The following is a 20745-nucleotide window of genomic DNA, read 5'->3' on the forward strand; positions in this document are numbered from 1 at the left end:
CATAAAAACAATTTAAAGAGGTATTAGTTTATTTTGATCATTAAATACTTAGTTTGAGTTATGTTTTCTTTTGTTTTATTTGATTACCTGAATTGCAGTAAGATGGAGCTTCATCAATAATGTTGTCAGGGAGTTTTCCTGGATGCAGTATAATGTCCAGAAATTGTGGTTGAGGTACCCATACAAACCCAGATACTGTGGTTTCTTGATGAAATAGGTCTTTCTTAATCCAGCCCATGGGTATTGTTCCAAAATCTATAGGTTATAATTTTATTTTGAGTATTTTAATAAATGAACAAGATAATGCACAAGAGGTAATTGCAAAATTAAAATTAGATCAGACTTACATTCATTTACACATAGAAAGTGATATTTTTAAAGTATTTCAGCACAAGTATCAGATTTTCTAGCTTTGGTTGATGCACACCCTCACTGATCAGCACTATTTCAAGGATTGGCCTTTAACTCAAGAAATGTAAATATCAAATTAAAGTCTTCTCAAGCAAAGGACAAAGTAAAATAGTGATGCAAAAGGGTTCTAATTTCTATGTAATTGTATTGTACTTCAATAGACACTCCCTCAAGGACGTACATTTATATAGTAGCTTTCATGACCTCAGAACATTCCATTGTGCTTTGCATGTAATTTGATGTGCAACCACTGTTGTAAAACTCACATATAAAATCAATATGGTACTCCCTAAGGAGGTTTCATTGTAAGATACAGGATGTGGAAATTGAACTACATTTGGAACATTATGTTCAGTTTTGTTTGCCACGGTGGATATTCACTAATTAGAGCTTGTGCAGAGAATCAAACAAGCCTAAATTATAAAGATATTACATTACAAAAGAACACAGAAGTTAAGGATATAGATATTATTTAAAAGAAAAGAGTTATTTTTAAATGAAAAATAAATTTAAACCAGGCATTTGGAAGAACCTCTTTACTCAAAACATAATTATATCTCATGCAGAATAACAGAGGCAAGGAATGGACATTAAAACATAGCTGTACATTTGAATGGGAAAGTGGAAGTGAATCTATAGAGTTTTCTACAGAAAAGTGCTACATGGTCTCGGTCCCTGAGTAGAAACATATTAAGCTGAAATGATAGATGTTCAGACTAAATGGATCGAGGAATTTGGGTATGAGATGGAAAAGGGTATCTGAAGTAGGACAGCCAAAATGTTGAATGGTCAAGCAAGCTCGGTGGGCATATGGTCAATTCACGTTCCCACTTCTGTTTTTATAAGAGTTGGCCATGGGAGTCAGGTTTTAATGCATTTCCTTGTCTTCATGTTGCCAAGTAAATCAATGCTTGACACCACAAAGAATTCAAAGAGGTCTTTCAGAACCAGTAGCAGACATGACAACAAACTTGTGATTCTGTAGAAGCCATGTTTTTCCACCAAGCACGAGAAAGAAAGTGCATGGTGGAAAAACTTGATAAAAAGGCCAAATAAAATGGTGAGCAGGTTCCTAAGTGGGAGAAAGGGCTGTGGTAATAATTAAGAGGTGAAATTCCAAAACACTGTTGGAACAGCAGCCTATTGATCTGCCAAGGTAGTCTGGTTCTTAATATCATGCATGTAAAGCCTTGCCTACAGCATGGTTTTTTATGTGACACATTTTCGACAAATTATTTGACAGAGATGATACACTTTGATAGTTATGAGCAATGATTTGGGAAGTAATCTATTTACACACCATCAAGAGTTCAAAGTTAACCATGAGATTTTTAGATTAAATATAATTATCATTCCAAACACACAGTTAAGTTGTCACATCAGGCTAGCAAAGAGAATAAGAATATATATACAGGGTATATGCTTTTAAAAAATTTGGTTTATTCATGATCTTTTGAATACCAATTGGAAAATAGAACTTATATCAAAAGATCAGAAAATCACCAATGATAATGCTCAAGCTAAGTGAAAGAATATAAACTTTATATTTTATAATGTACAACATAATATTCTACTGTTCAGAGTTAAGTGTGTTTAAGCTGTGCTGTCCCTTCGTAGATCCATTTCTGTTAATGAGAACAGCAGAATGTAATTTTTGTTTGACTAGGTAAGATAAGTTTGCAAATTTGAAGATGTTTGAAAGTTTCCAAGTTAGAAAAAAGCATGACTATCTTATAATATTTCTTTTAGATAATGTAGTGTTTGATATTTTTCAGAACTTGATTATTTAACATACGATGCATAGTTTCTACAACAACTTAAGTGAATCAAAACAATATATTTATTTTCAAAAATTGGTTCTTTTTAATATACACACCTTCCATAGTGGGACAATACAGCAGTTTGATAAAGACATATGGTTGGCCAGTTGAATTTGTGACTTTGAGCTTAGATAGAATGAGTGACTCAAACTCAAATATATCTGAAAGAAGAATTTCAACAACATTTAGCTGGTAGTTAAGCAGAAATTAAAAAAATTATTGTGCTAACAATCAGTTTTAAATTCACCTTTTAAATTTTGATTTGAATAAATAATTAAGTAAATACTTCTATTTATAGAGTGGCCTTATCATGAACAGAGGTGTTTAACATTAAAATTAGAGTTAGGCCATTCAAGATAATGTAGAATATACTGTTTCACACAAAAGATAAAGGCAATCAGCAATTCTCTTCCAAACAAGAGGAGATAAATGTTGGCAATCAAATGCAAACTACAATACTGAGTTTGATAGATTTTGTTAAGCAATGGTATCTGTGGTTATCGAATTATGACGCAGGATCAAACTAAGATGCAGACACAATCCAATGAAAAGACAAAATAAGATTAATTCACCTATCCAACTTGTCAGATACTTTCCTAAGCTTTTCACAATTTGTAATGTAGTCATTGTCCAGAGTTCTTGTGCCATATGAATCTCACAGATAATTTGATGTAATATTACAAAGGATCATTTAAATAGAAAGTTAGGATAATAAAGCATTTTCTAAAATAGTTGCATTAGTGTTGTTCTCTGCATCAGTCAAAGGGCCACATATTGTAAATGACTCAAAAGAGTATAATTATGTATCAAATGGTAAAAATTAGGGAATTCTAATTAACTTTTGGACTTCACCATCTGCAAAATTATGACTAAATGCTTCCAAATCAGAATCGCGCCTAAACATTCCAGACTAAACATATTCAGGAGATGTACTTTCAACTTTTTCCAAGTTGAAAAGTTAAGGATATGTGAGAAATGTTGAAAGTGATACATCAAGTTTTCAATAAGTAATATGTTTTTTCCATATCACCAGAGAAACATTCATATCTTATCCATACCATCAAACTTGAGAGTTACTTTGGTCATTGCTGCCTCACTGGATGTTCCTTCTTCAGTCAATTTCAAAAGGATTGGCTTAGATATAGCCAATTTTGAGCACAATTTCGAGTTTCCATAGAATACAGAAACAGTTAACTTTACAGCAAGTGGATTAAAATCCTTTAACCACTCCTGAGAAAAAGCAGAGATACAGAGTAAGAAGCCGTCTATGGTATTCTGCACATGAGAATATTTAGCATTAATAAAGCATCGATGCAAGACTGCTGAATTTGCAGGAATGGGAAATTGCACTTGAGGCCAAGGTCAACCATGATGTTAAATGGTGGTGCAAGCTTGAAGAGACAGATAGCCAATTACTACTTCAACTTTGTATATCTCTCAGTGTAACCTTGCTCAATAACTAGGCAGATTAAAAAAGTGTAGAAATGTGATTATTTAAAATAAATGGGAAGTTGTGGCTAGCTCACACTGACTTAACAACACAGATGTCCAATGTACAAAACTTCACACAGGTAATACAAACTTAGAAAGATAGCTCTAACTTTAGGATTTTCTGGAGTACTGGATGATTGAAGTATCCACATATTACTCAATCACCGTTTCCTTCTCCACTACATTTTTTTATGTTTCATGCACTTTCACAAATACAGAAGCAAACAGTAAAAATACCAAGCTAGAAAAGAGGAATGCATTGAAATGGAAAACTAAAAAACTGGTTAATCAATACTAATATAAAAACAACAAATTCCAAAAACGCAAACGACAGGAATTCTGCAGATGCTGGAAATTCAAGCAACACACATAAAAGTTGCTGGTGAACGCAGCAGGCCAGGCAGCATCTCTAGGAAGAGGTGCAGTCGACGTTTCAGGCCGAGACCCTTCGTCAGGACTAACTGAAGGAAGAGTGAGTAAGGGATTTGAACGTTGGAGGGGGAGGGGTGGCTCCATTCCTCCCCCTCCTGTCTTCTCCTATCATTTTGGATCTCCCCCTCCCCCTCCCACTTTCAAATCCCTTACTCACTCTTCCTTCAGTTAGTCCCGACGAAGGGTCTCGGCATGAAACGTCGACTGCACCTCTTCCTAGAAATTCCAAAAACATTCAGCGATGAACACAGCATCTATGAAAGGAAAAACAGAATTAATATTTCAGGTTGATGATTCACAGGTTTCGATAAAGAGTTTGTTAACTCTGTTTCTCTTTCTAGAAATGCTGCCTGACCTGCAGAGTAATTTCTGCAATTTCCATTTTTTTGTCGTATGTCCAGCACCTATTGTCCTTTTCTTACTTTCAATGATCTGTTTATTAATATTTTATGAATTTAGCTCCAATTATCGCCAAGTTCCAACTTTTCAAATGGAGTACTCACCCCTCCAGATACACGACAATACGAAAACACGGCTATTAAGGATTCAGGAGTGATGGAATTAAAGAATAGCTTTATTTGTCACATGTACATTGAAGCACACAGTGAAATGTGTCATTTGCGTCAACGAGCAACATAGTCTGAGGATGTGCTGGGGTCAGCCCGAAAGTGTCACCATGCTTCTGGCGGCAACAAAGCATGCCTACAACCCACTAACCCTAACCCTTATGTGTTTAAAATATGGGAGGAAACAGGAACATCCAGAGATAACCCACACAGACATGGGGAGAATGTACAAACTCCTAACAGACAGCAGTGGGAATTAAACCTCGACTGCAGCCACAGGTACTGTAAAGCGTTACACTAATAGCTGTACTACCATGCTGCCCTGTATGTGGAGATAGCTTGCATTCATTCTTATGAGAACCTGTCATGAAACAAAACATTCTAATGTAAATTGCAAGCAGTAATCAATTTGATATTAAAAGGAAAGCTTGTAAACAAACAGAGCAGTAGCCCACAGCAGAAGGCTAATCAAGAGATAAGGGTTGTAAACTGATTGACTAGAAGACACTCTCCTATGCATCAGCCAAACATAAGACAATGGGGCTATATTAATTGGTTGTTATCAAACTAGGCATCAAACATCAGCTAAGTTATTTTGTTACTTACTATATCAAATACAGCAATAGGCAGATTTGTTCTGTCTATCAATAGTTGGGTATTTGTGCAGAGTGTCAGCTGTCACAGCCCTAATTTTGGGTGCCTGGGTTCATTGTCCTCAGCAGCATATCCATGTGAGTTACTTTGTCCCTGCAAATCTGTTTCAACGTCGTGAAGCATCTTATCAGTTTCAGTGGGAGCCCATTTAAAGTATGTCATTCAAAGGAACCATTTGTCAGACTCAAGATATCAAAGTAGACAATATCATTGCAGCTACTGAAGTCGTATTGAATCACCTTCTGTTATCTTTTTCCCCCGAGAGTATAAAAACTTGATGTGCTTTGAATCTGGTGAGACTAGACTGAGAAGGTTTCCAAGAGAATGCCTGCTTGTCATGATGAATAAAGACCTCTATACCTAACAATTTCAGAGACTCAATTCAGTCACAACTGTAGCAAGTCATAAATATATACTTTTCCCGTCTGACCCATCATCAGAACATTTTATTTATTTATTTGAGATACAGTGCAGGGTAGTCCCTTCCTGCCCTTTGAGCCACAACACCCAGCAACCCCTGACAACTCTGATTTAATCCTAACCTAATCATGGGACAATTTTACAGTACAATGACCAATGAACCTAACTCGTATGTCTTTGGATGGTAGGGGCGGGGGGGGGAACCAGAGGCCCCAGAGAAAACTCAAGTGTTCCACAGCGAGGACGTACAGAGAATTCTTACGGAGGACGTTGGGATTGAACTCTGAACTCCGATGCCCAAGCTGTAGTAGCATTGTGCTAACCACTACATTACCGGGGTACCCCAATACAGTACAGTATGCAATATCATCATATTATCCAAATGAATTATTTACCTCTGATTTGGATTTCAGTAAATATAGTTTCACGGATATATTCTTTACTCCAATAGGTCGGATCTCACCCAATATGTCTTTAGTATCAGGGTCATTGGTACCTAAGTACAAATAATAGTAAATGAGCTAATAATTCCTTCAAATTTGAAGTAATTTCAATAAAAACAGTAGTTAATACCACTAAAATGTGGACAAAAGATAAAATATTAAGAGATGGCCAATACAAAATAACAATGCCACTTATAAAATTTTGGAAAATTAATTGTGTAACCTAAAGCAAATCCTCTTAGAATGCTAGGACAGAAGCTCATGTTCACAAGGTCTCCAATCTTTTTTTTTGCCGTGTGCCTGCATGTGTGCGAGTCTGTGCGTGAGCGTCTGCGTGTGTGTGCATATGTCTGTGATCATGTATTTTTTCATGGCTTTTACAAGGCGCAGAGCGAGAGCGAGACTGTGTGGCGCGCCACTCCTTCACACAGACATTTTCACAATATTTTTCCCTTTATTTTACGAGGTCGAGTTGCAATCTTGACACTCAACCCAGCACGGATGGAAAGCGTACTTGGGAGCGGACCTGACTGGTTTCGAACCTGGGAACCTCTGCTCCCGGGTTCGCGCCGATGTCATTGTGCCACCAGCCGGCCCCACAAGGTCTCCAATCTAATGATCTGCTAATCCCAGACCCGTTGGTGTAAGGATATTTAACAGATTGGTGTGTAGCATGAGCATGTTCAAATCATCTAAGACTGTAAGAATATGTGAAAAAGGAGCAGGATTAACGCTTTGAGCCTGCTTATACCGTATATTCATAAAAGACCTTCCCTCTCAAATCCATGTTTCTCTATCTCAGATTCACCTGGATCTTGTTCTTAGCGAATCTCAGTCTTAAAAATACTCATTAAATACAAGTCTTGTAGAACAGAGAAACTAGGGTACAGGTCAACTACACACAAGTACTCCAAGAAGGGCCTTGGGTCGAAACATCGAATGTTTGCTCATTTCCATGGATGTTGCCTGAGCTGCTGAGTTCCTCCAGCATTCTGTGCATATCCTCTTGTTCACCCACGATTGCTTTAGGTTTAAGCATCTGCAGAATTTCTTGTGTCTATATACAAGTACAATTCCAAAAAGTGGTGGCATAGCTGGGTAAATTGGTGAAAAAGGCATGCTTACCTCCATTGGATGGGGCACTGAGTACAAGAGTTAGGACATTATGTTACAGCTATATAGGATGTTGGTGAGACTGAGTTTGGAATATTGTGTGCTGCCATACTATTGGAAGGATGTGATTAAGCTAAAGAGGGTGAAGTAAAAGATTCACATGGATGTTGACAAGACTGGGGGCGGGGGAAGGGCTTGAAGTTTACAGAAGGAGACTGCAGAGGATAGAACTATTTTCCCTGGACTGAAGGAAGCTTTAGGTTGACCTTAAAGAGGTATGCAAATTATAAGGTCACTGGTCACAGTCTTTTTCCCAGGGTAGAGGAGTCTACAGCTGGATGGGATAGGTTTATGAAGAGAGGATAGATAGAGTGGATGTGAAGGACATGTTTTCATCGGAGGGAGAGTCTAGGACTAGAGAACACAGCTTCAAAATAAACGGACATCCCTTTAGAATTGCGATGAGTAGAAATTTCTTTAGCCAGAAGAAGGTAATCTGTGGAATTCATTGCCGCCGACAGCAGTGGAGGACAAGTTACTAGGTATATTTAAAGTGGAGGTTGATAGATTCTTAATTAGTAAAGGTGTCAAAGGTTATGGGGAGAAGACAAGAGAATGGGGCCGAGAGGGAAAATAAATCAGCCAAAATCAAATGGCAGGATAGACTCAATGGACCGAATGGCTAATTCTGCTCCAATGTCCAATGGCCTTCTGGCCTAAGATAGAAAGGGGACCTGAAAGGCAGGTTTATCACACATATAGTGGTGGATATGTGGGAAAAAGCTGCCAGAGAAAGTGGTAGAGGCAGGTACATCACATTTAAAAGACATTTGAACAAATTTATAGATAAGGAAGATTTAGAGGGATATAGGCCAAATGTGGGCAAATGAAACAAGCTCAGGAAGGCATTGACAAGTTGGGCTTGTTACTATTTGTAAAACTCTATGACTCTGAGTGGTCGCAGGGATGACATTGGAACAGCAATGGCAAGTGTTTCTGGGAATAATGCGGAAGGTGCAGGATCAGTTCATTCCAAAGAGGAAGAAAGATCCTAAGGGGAGTAAGGGGAGGCCGTGGCTGACAAGGGAAGTAATGAACAGTATAAAAATAAAAGAGAAGTATAACATAGCAAAGATGAGTGGGAAGCCAGAGGATTGGGTAACTTTTAAAGAGCAACAGAAGGTAACTAAAAAGGCAATACGTGGAGAAAGAATGAGGTACGAAGGTAAACTAGCCAAGAATATATAGGAGGATAGTAAAAGCTTCTATAGGTATGTGAAAAGGAAAAAAAAAGTTAAGACCAAAATTTGGGCCCTTGAAGACAGAAGCGGGTGAATTTATTATGGGGAACAAGGAAATGGCAGATGAGTTGAACAGGTACTTTGGATCTTCACTAGGGAAGACACAAACAATCTCCCAGATATAATAGTGGCCAAAGGACCTAGGGTAATGGATGAACTGAAGGAAATTTATATTAGGCAGGAAATGGTATTGGATAGGCTGTTGGGTCTGAAGGCTGATAAGTCCCCGGGACCTGTTGGTCTACATCCCAGGGTACTTAAGGAGGTGGCTTTAGAAATCGTGGATGCATTGGTAATCATTTTCCAATGTTCTATAGATTCAGGATCAGATCCTGTGGATTGGAAGGTGGCTAACGTTGTCCCTCTCTTCAAGAAGGGAGGAAGAGAGAAAACAGGGAATTATAGACCGATTAGCCTGAAGTTGGTGGTGGGAAAGATGCTGGAGTCAATTATAAAAGATGAAATTACGACACATCTGGATAGCAGTAACAGGACTGGTCCGAGTCAGCATGGATTTACGAAGGGGAAATCGTGCTTGACTAATCTTCTGGAATTTTTTGAGGATGTAACTATGAAAGTGGACAAGGGAGAGCCAGCGGATGTAGTGTACCTGGACTTTCAGAAAGCCTTTGATAAAGTCCCACATAGGAGATTAGTGGGCAAAATTAGGGCACGTGGTATTGGGGGCAGAGTACTGACATGGATTGAAAATTGGTTGGCTGACAGAAAACGAAGAGTAGCGATTAACGGGTCCCTTTCGGAATGGCAGGCGGTGACCAGTGGGGTACCGCAGGGTTCAGTGCTGGGACCGCTGCTGTTTACAATATATATTAATGATTTAGATGAGGGAATTAAAAGTAACATTAGCAAATTTGCCGATGACACAAAGCTGGGTGGCAGTGTGAAATGTGAGGAGGATGTAATGACATTGCAGGGTGACTTGGACAGACTGGATGAGTGGGCAGATGCAGTTTAATGTGGATAAATGTGAGTTTATCCACTTTGGTGGTAAGAACAGGAAGGCAGATTATTATCTAAATGGAGTCAAGTTAGGAAAAGGGAAGTACAACGAGATCTAGGTGTTCTTGTACATCAGTCACTGAAAGCAAGCATGCAAGTACTGCAGGCAGTGAAGAAAGCTAATGGCATGCTGGCCTTCATAACAAGGGGAATTGAGTATAAGAGCAAAGAGGTCCTTCTGCAGCTGTACAGGGCCCAGGTGAGACCACACCTGGAGTACTGTGTGCAGTTTTGGTCTCCAAATTTGAGGAAGGACATTCTTGCTATTGAAGGAGTGCAGTGTAAGTTCACAAGGTTAATTCCCAGGATGGCGGGACTGTCATATGTCGAAAGATTGGAGCGACTGGGCTTCTATACTCTGGAATTTAGAAGGCTGAGAGGGGATCTTATTGAAACATATAAGATTATTAAGGGATTGGACACGCTGAAGGCAGGAAGCATGTTCCCGCTGATGGGTGAGTCCAGAACCAGAGGCCACAGTTTAAGAATAAGGGGTAAGCCATTTAGAACGGAGTTGAGGAAAAACTTTTTCACCCAGAGAGTGGTGGATATATGGAATGCTCTGCCCCAGAAGGCCATGGAGGCCAAGTCTCTGGATGCTTTCAAGAAAGAGATGGATAGAACTCTTAAAGATAGTGGAATCAAAGGTTATGGGGATAAGGCAGGAACCGGATACTGATAGTGGATGATCAGCCATGATCACAGTGAACGGCGGTGCTGACTCGAAGGGCCGAATGGCCTACTCCGGCACCTATTGTCTATTGTCTATTGTATTTGTCTGGAGTACATAATTTCAAAGATCCTTAGTGTTTTCAGTCAAAAAGTTGCTTATGACAGCCCTAAGTAGTTGACTTCCTTATTCTTATCTGCAATAGGTTAAATATTACCTTTGGTTTCTGTTCTCAAGAGAGTAGTGAGCCTCGGGAGTACAATGACAGCCACTGTCATGGGTGCTGCCATAGAATTCATGAGAACCAGTTCTTGATTGGGATACAGATATTGTTCTTACAGATAACTTCATTACCGTATGATCACCTAGAATGATTTTAATCACCTATGACTCTTATAAGTTTAGATAGGTACATGGGTGGGATGGGCATGGGGAACTATGGGACTATGCAACACAACTGCTCAGCACAGACTAGATGGGCCAAAAGGCATGTTTCTGTAGAATAATGCTCTCTGCCCTATGACTCTAAAAGAATTCAGAGTCCGTCTCTAGAGAATCCTTTTCTTATTGGCTGCAGATTTTTTCTGGTCTACCATAGAAACATAGAACCACAGAACCATAGAAACTACAGCACAGAAACAGGCCTTTTGGCCCTTCTTGGCTGTGCCGAACCATTTTCTGCCTAGTCCCACTGACCTGCACACGGACCATATCCCTCCATACACCTCCCATCCATGTATCTGTCCAATTTATTCTTAAATGTTAAAAAAGAACCCGCATTTACCACCTCGTCTGGCAGTTCATTCCATACTCCCACCACTCTCTGTGTGAAGAAGCCCCCCCCCCAATGTTCCCTTTAAATTTTTCCCCCCTCACCCTTAACCTATGTCCTCTGGTTTTTTTCTCCCCTTGCCCCAGTGGAAAAAGCCTGCTTGCATTCACTCTATAAATACCCATCATAATTTTATATACCTCTATCAAATCTCCCCTCATTCTTCTACGCTCCAGGGAATAAAATCCTAACCTATTCAACCTTTCTCTGTAACTGAGTTTCTCAAGTCCCGGCAACATCCTTGTAAACCTTCTCTGCACTCTTTCAACCTTATTTATATCCTTCCTGTAATTTGGTGACCAAAACTGAACACAATACTCCAGATTCGGCCTCACCAATGTCTTATACAACCTCATCATAACACTCCAGCTCTTATACTCAATACTTTGATTAATAAAGGCCAATGTACCAAAAGCTCTCTTTACGACCCTATCTACCTGTGACGACACTTTTAGGGAATTTTGTATCTGTATTCCCAGATCCCTCTGTTCCACTGCACTCCTCAGTGCCTTACCATTAACCCTGTATGTTCTATCTTGGTTTGTCCTTCCAACATGCAATACCTCACACTTGTCTGTATTAAACTCCATCTGCCATTTTTCAGCCCATTTTTCCAGCTGGCCCAAGTCCCTCTGCAGGCTCTGAAAACCTTCCTCACTGTCTACTACACCTCCAATCTTTGTATCATCAGCAAATTTACTGAAGTAATTAACCACATTATCATCCAGATCATTGATATAGATGACAAATAACAATGGACCCAGCACTGATCCCTGCGGCACACCACTAGTCACAGGCCTCCACTCGGAGAAGCAATTCTCTACTACCACTCTTTGGCTTCTTCCATTGAGCCAATGTCTAATCCAATTTACCACCTCTCCATGTATACCTAGCCACTGAATTTTCCTAACTAACCTCCCATGCAGGACCTTGTCAAAGGCCTTACTGAAGTCCATGTAGACAATATCCACTGCCTTCCCTTCATCCACTTTCCTGGTAACCTCCTCGAAAAACTCCAATAAATTGGTCAAACATGACCTACCACGCACAAAGCCATGTTGACTCTCCCTAATAAGTCCCTGTCTATCCAACTGCTTGTAGATTCTGTCTCTTAGTACTCCCTCCAATAACTTACCTACTACCGACGTTAAACTTACTGGCCTATAATTTCCCGGATTACTTTTCAATCCCTTTTTAAACAACGGAACAACATGAGCCACTCTTCAATCCCCCGGCATCTCACCTGTAGACAGCGACATTTTAAATATTTCTGCCAGGGCCCCCGCAATTTCAACACTAGTCTCCTTCAAGGTCCGAGGGAACACTCTGTCAGGTCCCGGGGATTTATCCACTTTAATTTTCCTCAAGACAGCAAGGACCTCTTCCTTTTCGATCTGTACAGTTTCCATGATCTCACTACTTGTTTCCCTTAATTCCATAGACTTCATGCCAGTTTCCTTAGTAAATACAGACACAAAAAACCTATTTAAGATCTCCCCCATTTCCTTTGTTTCCGCACATAGCCAACCACTCTGATCTTCAAGAGGACCAATTTTATCCCTTACGATCCTTTTGCTCTTAATATACTCGTAAAAGCTCTTTGGATTATCCTTCACTTTGACTGCCAAGGCAACCTCATGTCTTCTTTTAGCCCTCCTGATTTCTTTCTTAAGTATTTTCTTGCACTTCTTATACTCCTCAAGCACCTTATTTACTCCCTGCTTCCTATACATGTCATACAACTCCCTCTTCTTCTTTATCAGAGTTGCAATATCCCTTGAAAACCAAGGTTCCTTATTCCTATTCACTTTGCCTTTAATCCTGACAGGAACATACAAATTCTGCACTCTCAAAGTTTCTCCTTTGAAGGCTTCCCACCTACCGATCACATCTTTGCCAGAGAACAACCTGTCCCAATCCACGCTTTTTAGATCCTTTCTCATTTCTTCAAATTTGGCCTTCTTCCAGTTAAGAACCTCAACCCTAGGACCAGATCCATCCTTGTCCATGATCAAGTTGAAACTAATGGTGTTATGACACTGGAACCAAAGTGCTCCCCTACACAGACTCCTGTCACTTGTCCTAACTCGTTTCCTAACAGGAGATCCAATATTGCATCCCCTCTAGTTGGTCCCTCTATATATTGATTTAGAAAACTTTCCTGAACACATTTTACAAACTCTAAACCATCTAGACCCCTAACAGTATGGGAGACCCAATCAATATATGGAAAATTAAAATCCCCTACCACCACAACTTTATGTTTCCTGCAGTTGCCTGCTATCTCTCTGCAGATTTGCTCTTCCAATTCTCGTTGACTATTGGGTGGTCTGTAATATAATCCCACTAATGTGGCCATACCTTTCCTGTTTCTCAGCTCCACCCATAAGGACTCAATAGACAAGCCCTCTAATCTGTCTGGCCTGAGCACTGCTGTAATATTTTCCCTAACAAGCAATGCTACTCCCCCACCTTTCATTCCTCTGCCTCGATCACATCTGAAACATCGGAACCCTGGAATATTTAGCTGCCAGTCCTGCCCCTCCTGTAGCCAAGTTCCACTAATTGCTATAACGTCATAATTCCATGTGTCAATCCACACCCTCAACTCATCCGCCTTCCCCACAATACTCCTAGCATTGAAATATATACACCTCAGAAGATTTTTACCACCACTCACAACCTTTCTATTAGCGGATTTGCTTGAACTTTTAACATCATTTATTTTCACCCCAGCCACACTGTCAGCTCTGGCACTCTGGTTCCCATCCCCCTGCAAATCCAGTTTAAAGCCTCCCCAATAGTATTAACAAACCTCCCTGAAAGGATATTGGTCCCCCTGTAGTTCAAGTGTAACCCGTCTCTCTTGTACAGGTCCCACCTGCCCCAGAAGAGGTCCCAATTATCCTGAAATCTGAAACCCTGCCCCCTACACCAGTTCCTCAGCCACTTGTTCATCCTCCAGAGCATCCTATTCCTACCCTCACTGGCACGTAGCACAGGTAGCAATCCTGAGATTACCACCCTCGAGGTCCTGCTTTTCAACTTCCTACCAAGTTCTCTATACTCACTCTCCAGGACCTCCTCATTCTTCCTTGCTATGTCATTGGTACCGATGTGCATCATGACATCTGGCTGATCACCCTCCCACTTCAGAATGTCATGCAATCAGTCAAAGACATCCTTGACCCTGGCACCCGGGAGGCAACAAACCATCCTGGATTCTCTGTCACGACCACAGAACCTCCTATCTGCACCTCTATCGAGTCCCCTATCACTACCGCTCTCCTCTTTCTCCCCCCTCCCTTCTGCACTGCAGAGCCAGACTCAGTGCCAGAGATCCGGCTACTGCAGCTTGTCCCAGGTAAGTCATCCCTCCCAACAATATCCAACACAGAGGGGTCTAATGCCCCTCTTTCTCATTACGCATGGATGAGTAGGGTAAGTAGGCATCAAATTATATAGGACACAGGAACCAGATGGTTCTTCCAGGCCTCTAAATTTTATAGACACATGAGATTCTGTAGTTGCTGTTTACCTCCCTCCACAGATGCTGCCCGACCTGACGAGTTCCTCCAGCATTCTGTGTGCGTTGTAACTTTTATACATTTTTAGAGTCAAGCAAGTGGCTTCACATGGAAGTGGAAGTGAAGTAAACAACAAGAGGATCCTATCCACCCATGCTATTACACCTCCTTGAAAAATGGCACAAAAATGCTGGGAAAGTCTAAGTCTGTTCACCTAGTCTTTAAATACTATATATTGAATGAGGGAGATGTCAGCTTTTAGGAAGTGACTTTTCAAAAGAGAATTGCCACTGTGCCTTAAAAAAAATTATAAATAATACATTCCATACCATTTCCATATTACTCCAACAATCTGTGACTATACCTGTCAAAGCTCTTTTCTTCTTTGGGTTTGGTCATACAGATTTCTGTGGGGTAAATAGATCAATAACTGTATTTAAAATTCACCATCAAAAAGGGCCATATCTCTTTAAATAAAGTTATAAGAGTTTGATTGATTATTAAATCTGTCAATGTTAAGAAATTGCATGTGTTCAAAGATTAAGGAGCATGAGGATATATTTCAAACAGTGAAAATTCAAAGTAAACCTGAAAACTAATTAAAGTGCCAATCTCTGAAAGGGGATCTGTATGGTATGACACACTTTCAAACTCGATATTGCAGGATTACACGAATGAAAAGGCATCAGCTCTATTTAGTCTCTACCATGGAAAGAAATTATCATGTTCCTGGACATTAAAAGTTATTTCAAAGCTCAGCATGGAACTAAACTATGCAAACCAGAAAATCTAGTTGTTGTTAGTGTCTCTGGACTAGAGTAGAAGAAGAAAGCCCTTAACTCTGAGTGGAGTCATCGGGGCACCGTCATGACGGTGTTTTTTTAGCAGGCTTTCTTATTTTTACGAGACCGAGTTGCTAGCTCGACGCTCAACCCAACACAGATGGAAAGTGTGCAAGGGAGCTGGCTGGATTCAAACTCCGGAGCCTTCGCTTCGAAGTCCAGCGCTGATGCCACTACACCACCAGCCAGCTGGACTAGAGTAGAAAGAGATAAAATATCACATATGGGCAATGTTATTGATCATTATCTAGGCTCCATGCTAGAAACACAATGTTTGGAAAACACCAAATTTATCTTGGAGTGAGTTTTGGGCTGACAGGGAACACAACAAATGCTGAATACCATTCCACCCCATCACTGTTCTATCTTTATCAATGGAGTGCGGGCAATGTGATCTTCTAGGCTTCACATACATGCCATTGGCTGGGAATTTGGAGGGTAAGAATGGGTCTTTGGGCAACTGGAAGTTCAGCAGCATTTAGCTAATTTGTGGGTGTGTGGCTAGCAGGGCCTGAGGTGTTTCATGGAAGGGAAGGAACTGGTTTACGAGGGAGGGCAGAGAAGGGGGTCAGGGAAGGAAGCTCAGTGTATGTGACACCTAATTCCCCTGTTGGGATCTGAAGGAGTATTTCAGCACTTTTTGGCTCACAAGTAATGTGAAAAAGAGAAATATATATGCTTTTTCTGTAATCTGGTTCTCAGAATCAGGTTTATTATCAATGAGAAATCTGTTGCTTTGCAGAAGCAGTACAGTGCAACACTTAAAAAATTCTATAAGTTACAATAAGGAATATATTTTTTAAAAATGTAGTGCAAAAAGCAAGCAAAATAGTGAGGTAGTGTTCATGGAGGAGAAACTCCTGCAGAGGGTTGGAGGCTGAACCAACTCCATCATGGGCACTACCTCCCCACCTTCGAGGCCATCCTCAAAAGGCAACGCCTCGCGAAGGCAGCATCCATCATTAGGGACCCTAACCATCCTAGACATGTCTCTTCTCATTGTTATCATTGGGGAGGAGTCTAAAGGCACACACTCAGGAGAGCAGCAATATCTTGCAGGTTTTCTCATCTGAGCAGGAGGAAGGTTAAAAACATCCTTTGGATGGTTAATGAACATTTGCAAAGCCACTCACAACAAATAAGACTCACAAAACTTACTATGCTGGCTCTCATGTGCGGAATGACGATACTTGTAAAGTACTTAAGGGACTCTGAGGAACAAATCTCCAGCAAGGACCAATTGTTCCATTGTTGTTCATCAAGTTCTGAATCAGTAGATAGTGAGGAAAGAGGAATTATAAACATGAGTGAACGGCAAGTGCTTACCACTTACCAGGTGTAAGTACTTGCTTTCATCATGCCTCAGGGCACCGAACTCCATTATTACCATAGCAGTTGGTAATTCAGAGTAGAGCATTATTATTAATTTTAATACTTTAAAAAAGCAACAGCTGTGCTTGCATACTGCGGAAATAATCGCTGGTAATCAAAGCACTGATAATGGCACCTTCCAAGTTCAAGTGGAAGACTGGGAGTGAACATTATCCCTATCAACTCAGTCAGAATTCCTCGTGTTTGCGCCTGCAATTTCACTGTACACTTTCCTGAATGAATCCTAACATAGTGTGTCTTTCTAAAGGCATTAACATCAACAGAACAGAAGATCAACTTATTCCCTTTAGGGTCAACTGGGTACAACCTGACGTTACACTGATTAGGTGAATTACTGTTGATTTTAATCATATAACCTGCCATCTTCAAATATACTCCTCCCATATTCCCACGATTGGTCTCTTGACATATCCAGTCTGGTGCTGCAACAACTCCCTTGCTACATCAAAAGCAAGAAGCCAAGCTGATTAATTTTTGAATGTGAGTCGTTTTTAATCAACTTGTTTAGTCAAGGTCATATTTTGTTATCTTGAGGATAATATTGCCATCTTGAGTATAAGCAGCCAATTAATTTCCACAATGAAAGTAGATAATTATAAGACCATAAGATCATAAGACATAGAAGCAGAATTAGGCCATTTGACCCATTTAGTCTGCTATGCCATTTCATCATGGCTGATCCATTTTCCCTCTCAGACCCAATCTATTGTCTTCTCCCCATATCTCTTCATGCCTGACTAATCAATAATCTATCAACCTCTACCTTAAATATACCCAAATACTTGGACTCCACAGCCGCCTATGGCAACGAATTCAACAGGTTCATCACTCTCTAGCTGAAGAACATCCTCCCTATCTCCGTTCTAAAAGGACACCCTTCTATTCTGAGGCTGTGTCCTCTGATATTAGACTTCCCCACCATAGAAAACACCTCCCCACATTCACTCTATCGAGGCCTTTTGACAATTGATAGGTTTCAATAAGGTCACCCCCCATTCTTCTTAATTCTAGTGAACAGCAGTCCAGAGCTACCAAACGCTTCTGATATGACAAGCCTTTCAATCCCAGAATCATTTTCATAAACCTCCTATCAACGCTCTCCAATGTCAGCACATCTTTTCTTAGATAAGGGGCCAAAAACTATTCACAATACTCTAAGTGAGGCTTCACCAGTGCTTTATAAAGCATCCTTGCTTTTATATTATAGTCTCTTTGAAATGAATTTGCATTTGCCTTCCTCACCACTGACTCAACCTGCAAATTAACCTTTAGGGCACCATCAACTCAACCTGCAAATTAACCTTCAGGGAATTCTGCATGAGGACTCCTAAGTCCCTTTGCACCTCTGAGTTTTGAATTTTCTCTCCATTTAGAAAATAGTCAACACTTTTATTTCTTCTACCAAACTGCATGACCATACATTTCCCAATGCTGTATTTCATCTGCCACTTCTTTGTCCACTCTCCTAATGTTCTTCTATAGCCTCTTTGCTTCCAAAAAACTATCTGCCCCGCCACCTATCTCTGTATCATTCACAAATTTAGCTACAAAGCCATCAATTCCCCCATCCAAATCATTAATATATAACGTAAAAAGAAGCAGTCCCAACATAGACCCCTGTGGAAAACTACTAGACACTGTCAGCCAGCTAGAAAAGGCTCACTTTATTCCCACTCTTTGCATCCTGCTAATCAGCCAATGCTCTATCCATGATTGTATCTTTCCTGTAATACTATGGGTTCTTAACTTGTTAAGTACCCTCATGTGTAGCATCTTGTCAAAGAGCTCCTGAAAATCCAACATCCCCCAATTCTCCTTTGTCTATCCTGCATGTTATTTCTTCAAAGAATTTCAACAAATTTGTCAGGCAAGATTTTCCCTTAAAGAAACCATGCTGACTATGGCCTATTTTATCATGTGCCTCAAAGTATCCCAAAGCCACATCCTTAAGAATCGACACCAACATCTTCCCAATCACTGAGCTCAGGCTAACTGGTCAATAACTTCCTTTCTTTTGCCTCTCTCCCTCCTTAAAGAGTGGAGTTACATTTGCAATCTTCCAGTCCTCCATAACCATGCCAGAATCTATTAATTCTTGAAAAGTCATTACTAGTGCCCCACAATCTCTTTAGCCATCTCTTTCAAAAATGGTCCAGGCGACTTATCTACCTTCAGACCTTTCAGTTTCCCAAGCATCTTCTCCATAGTAAGGGCAACTTCACACACTTCTGCCCCCTGATACTCTCCAATTTCCGGCATACTGCTAGTGTCTTCCTCAGTGAAGACTGATGTAAAATACTTACTCAGTTCATCTGTCATTTCCTTTTCCTCATTACTACCTCTCTAGCATTACTTTCCAGTGGTCTGATATCTACTCTTGCCTCTCTTTTACACTTTATATCTCTGAAGAAACTTATGGTATCCTCCTTAACATTATTGGCTAGCTTAACTTCGTTTTCCGTCTTTTCCTCCATTATGACATTTTTAGTTGCCTTCTGTTGGTTTTTAAAAACTTCCCAATCCTCTAACTTCCCATTGATTTTTACTCTATTATAAGCCCCCTCTTTGGCTTTTATGGTAGCTTTGACTTCTCGTCAGCCATGGTTGTGTCATCTTGCCTTTAGAATATTCTTCTTCTTTGGGATGTATATATCCTGTGCCTTCCAAGTTACTCCCAGAAATTCCAGCCATTGCTGCTCTGCCATCACCCCTGCTAGTGTTCCTTTCCAATCAATTTTGGCCAGCTCCTCTTTCATGCCTCTGCATTTACCTTTACTCCAATGATGCTACACCTGACTTTAGCCTCTGCTTCTCAAATTTCAGAGTGAATTCTATCATATTACGATCACTGGGCCCCAAGGGTTCCTTTAACTTAAGCTCTCTAATCAATTCTGGCTCATTGCACAACACCCAGTCCAGAATAGCTGATCCTGTAGTGGGCTCAACCACAAGCTGCTCTGAAACGACATTTCATAGGCATCCTAGACATTTCCCCCTCTTGGGATCCAGCACCAACCTGATTTTCCCAATCTACCTGCATATTGAAATCCCCCATAACTATTGTAACATTGCCCCTTTGACATAAGTTTGTGACAGAATTATTCTAACTTCATCCAGTGGTGATCACCATTTGAGCTATAATTTCCTTTGTATGGGAAGTTAAAGAAAAATTCTGTGTGATTTTGTTATAAACATTCACAACATTCAACCAAAGGAGATTTCTTGTAAAAGCAAAAATTGTAGGAAACGCTCTGCAAGTCAAGCAGTGACTATTGAAAGAACTATGGAGTTAATGTTTCATTGGGCTTCCAGTGGGTACAGGTATCGATTTAATCAACATTGCGATGACAAACTCTGCCATCTTCATCAGTTAAAATTGATGCCTGTACCTGGACGGAAACCTGAGAAGAGTTTATGCGTCATACGCTGGGAAAGCACTGCATCCTTTTCCATTGATTGTTTGCCAGCTTCTATTCATCAATACTAGGAATCAGAGAAAACAATTTAGTTTTAAATTGCAGAGATGGTGGTGGAAGGGATAGATAGAACAATGGAAATATTTCTGATAATGATGGGGCCTGAGTTGCACTGGAGTAAATTACTGATGCAGATAATAAGTTAATGAATTAATGAAGTTAGGCAGTAAGAATGTAAACAAGAGAATGTGGAAACTGTGAAATGAGTGCAATTAGGGGGAATGAGAATACAAGGAAAGAAACAATAACATACTGTACTGGTTAGTGTAAGGCTATTCCAGCACTAGTAAGCCGGGTTTAATTCCACTGCTGTTTGTAGATAGTTTGTATGTTCT

The 20745-nt window shown here is 40.2% G+C and overlaps 2 protein-coding genes across 3 annotated transcripts in view; both read right to left on the reverse strand.

Moving 5' to 3' along the window:
- The window catches only part of LOC140187844 (uncharacterized), a 71951-nt gene that overhangs the window by 45347 nt on the left and 5859 nt on the right, over positions 1-20745 (reverse strand). The gene's annotated exons all lie outside the window — the stretch shown is intronic.
- LOC140187630 (uncharacterized) overlaps positions 2322-20745 on the reverse strand; it is a 70325-nt gene continuing 51901 nt past the window's right edge. For both annotated transcript variants that reach the window (XM_072243150.1, XM_072243149.1), the window contains exons 14-17: positions 15065-15107; positions 6190-6290; positions 3290-3461; positions 2322-2392 (exon numbers count right to left, since the gene is read on the reverse strand). The gene's annotated coding sequence lies outside the window, so the exon portion shown is untranslated. The remainder of the gene's footprint in view (positions 2393-3289; positions 3462-6189; positions 6291-15064; positions 15108-20745) is intronic.

Source organism: Mobula birostris, chromosome 25 (assembly GCF_030028105.1).
Source record: "Mobula birostris isolate sMobBir1 chromosome 25, sMobBir1.hap1, whole genome shotgun sequence".
Lineage (NCBI taxonomy): Eukaryota > Metazoa > Chordata > Chondrichthyes > Myliobatiformes > Myliobatidae > Mobula > Mobula birostris.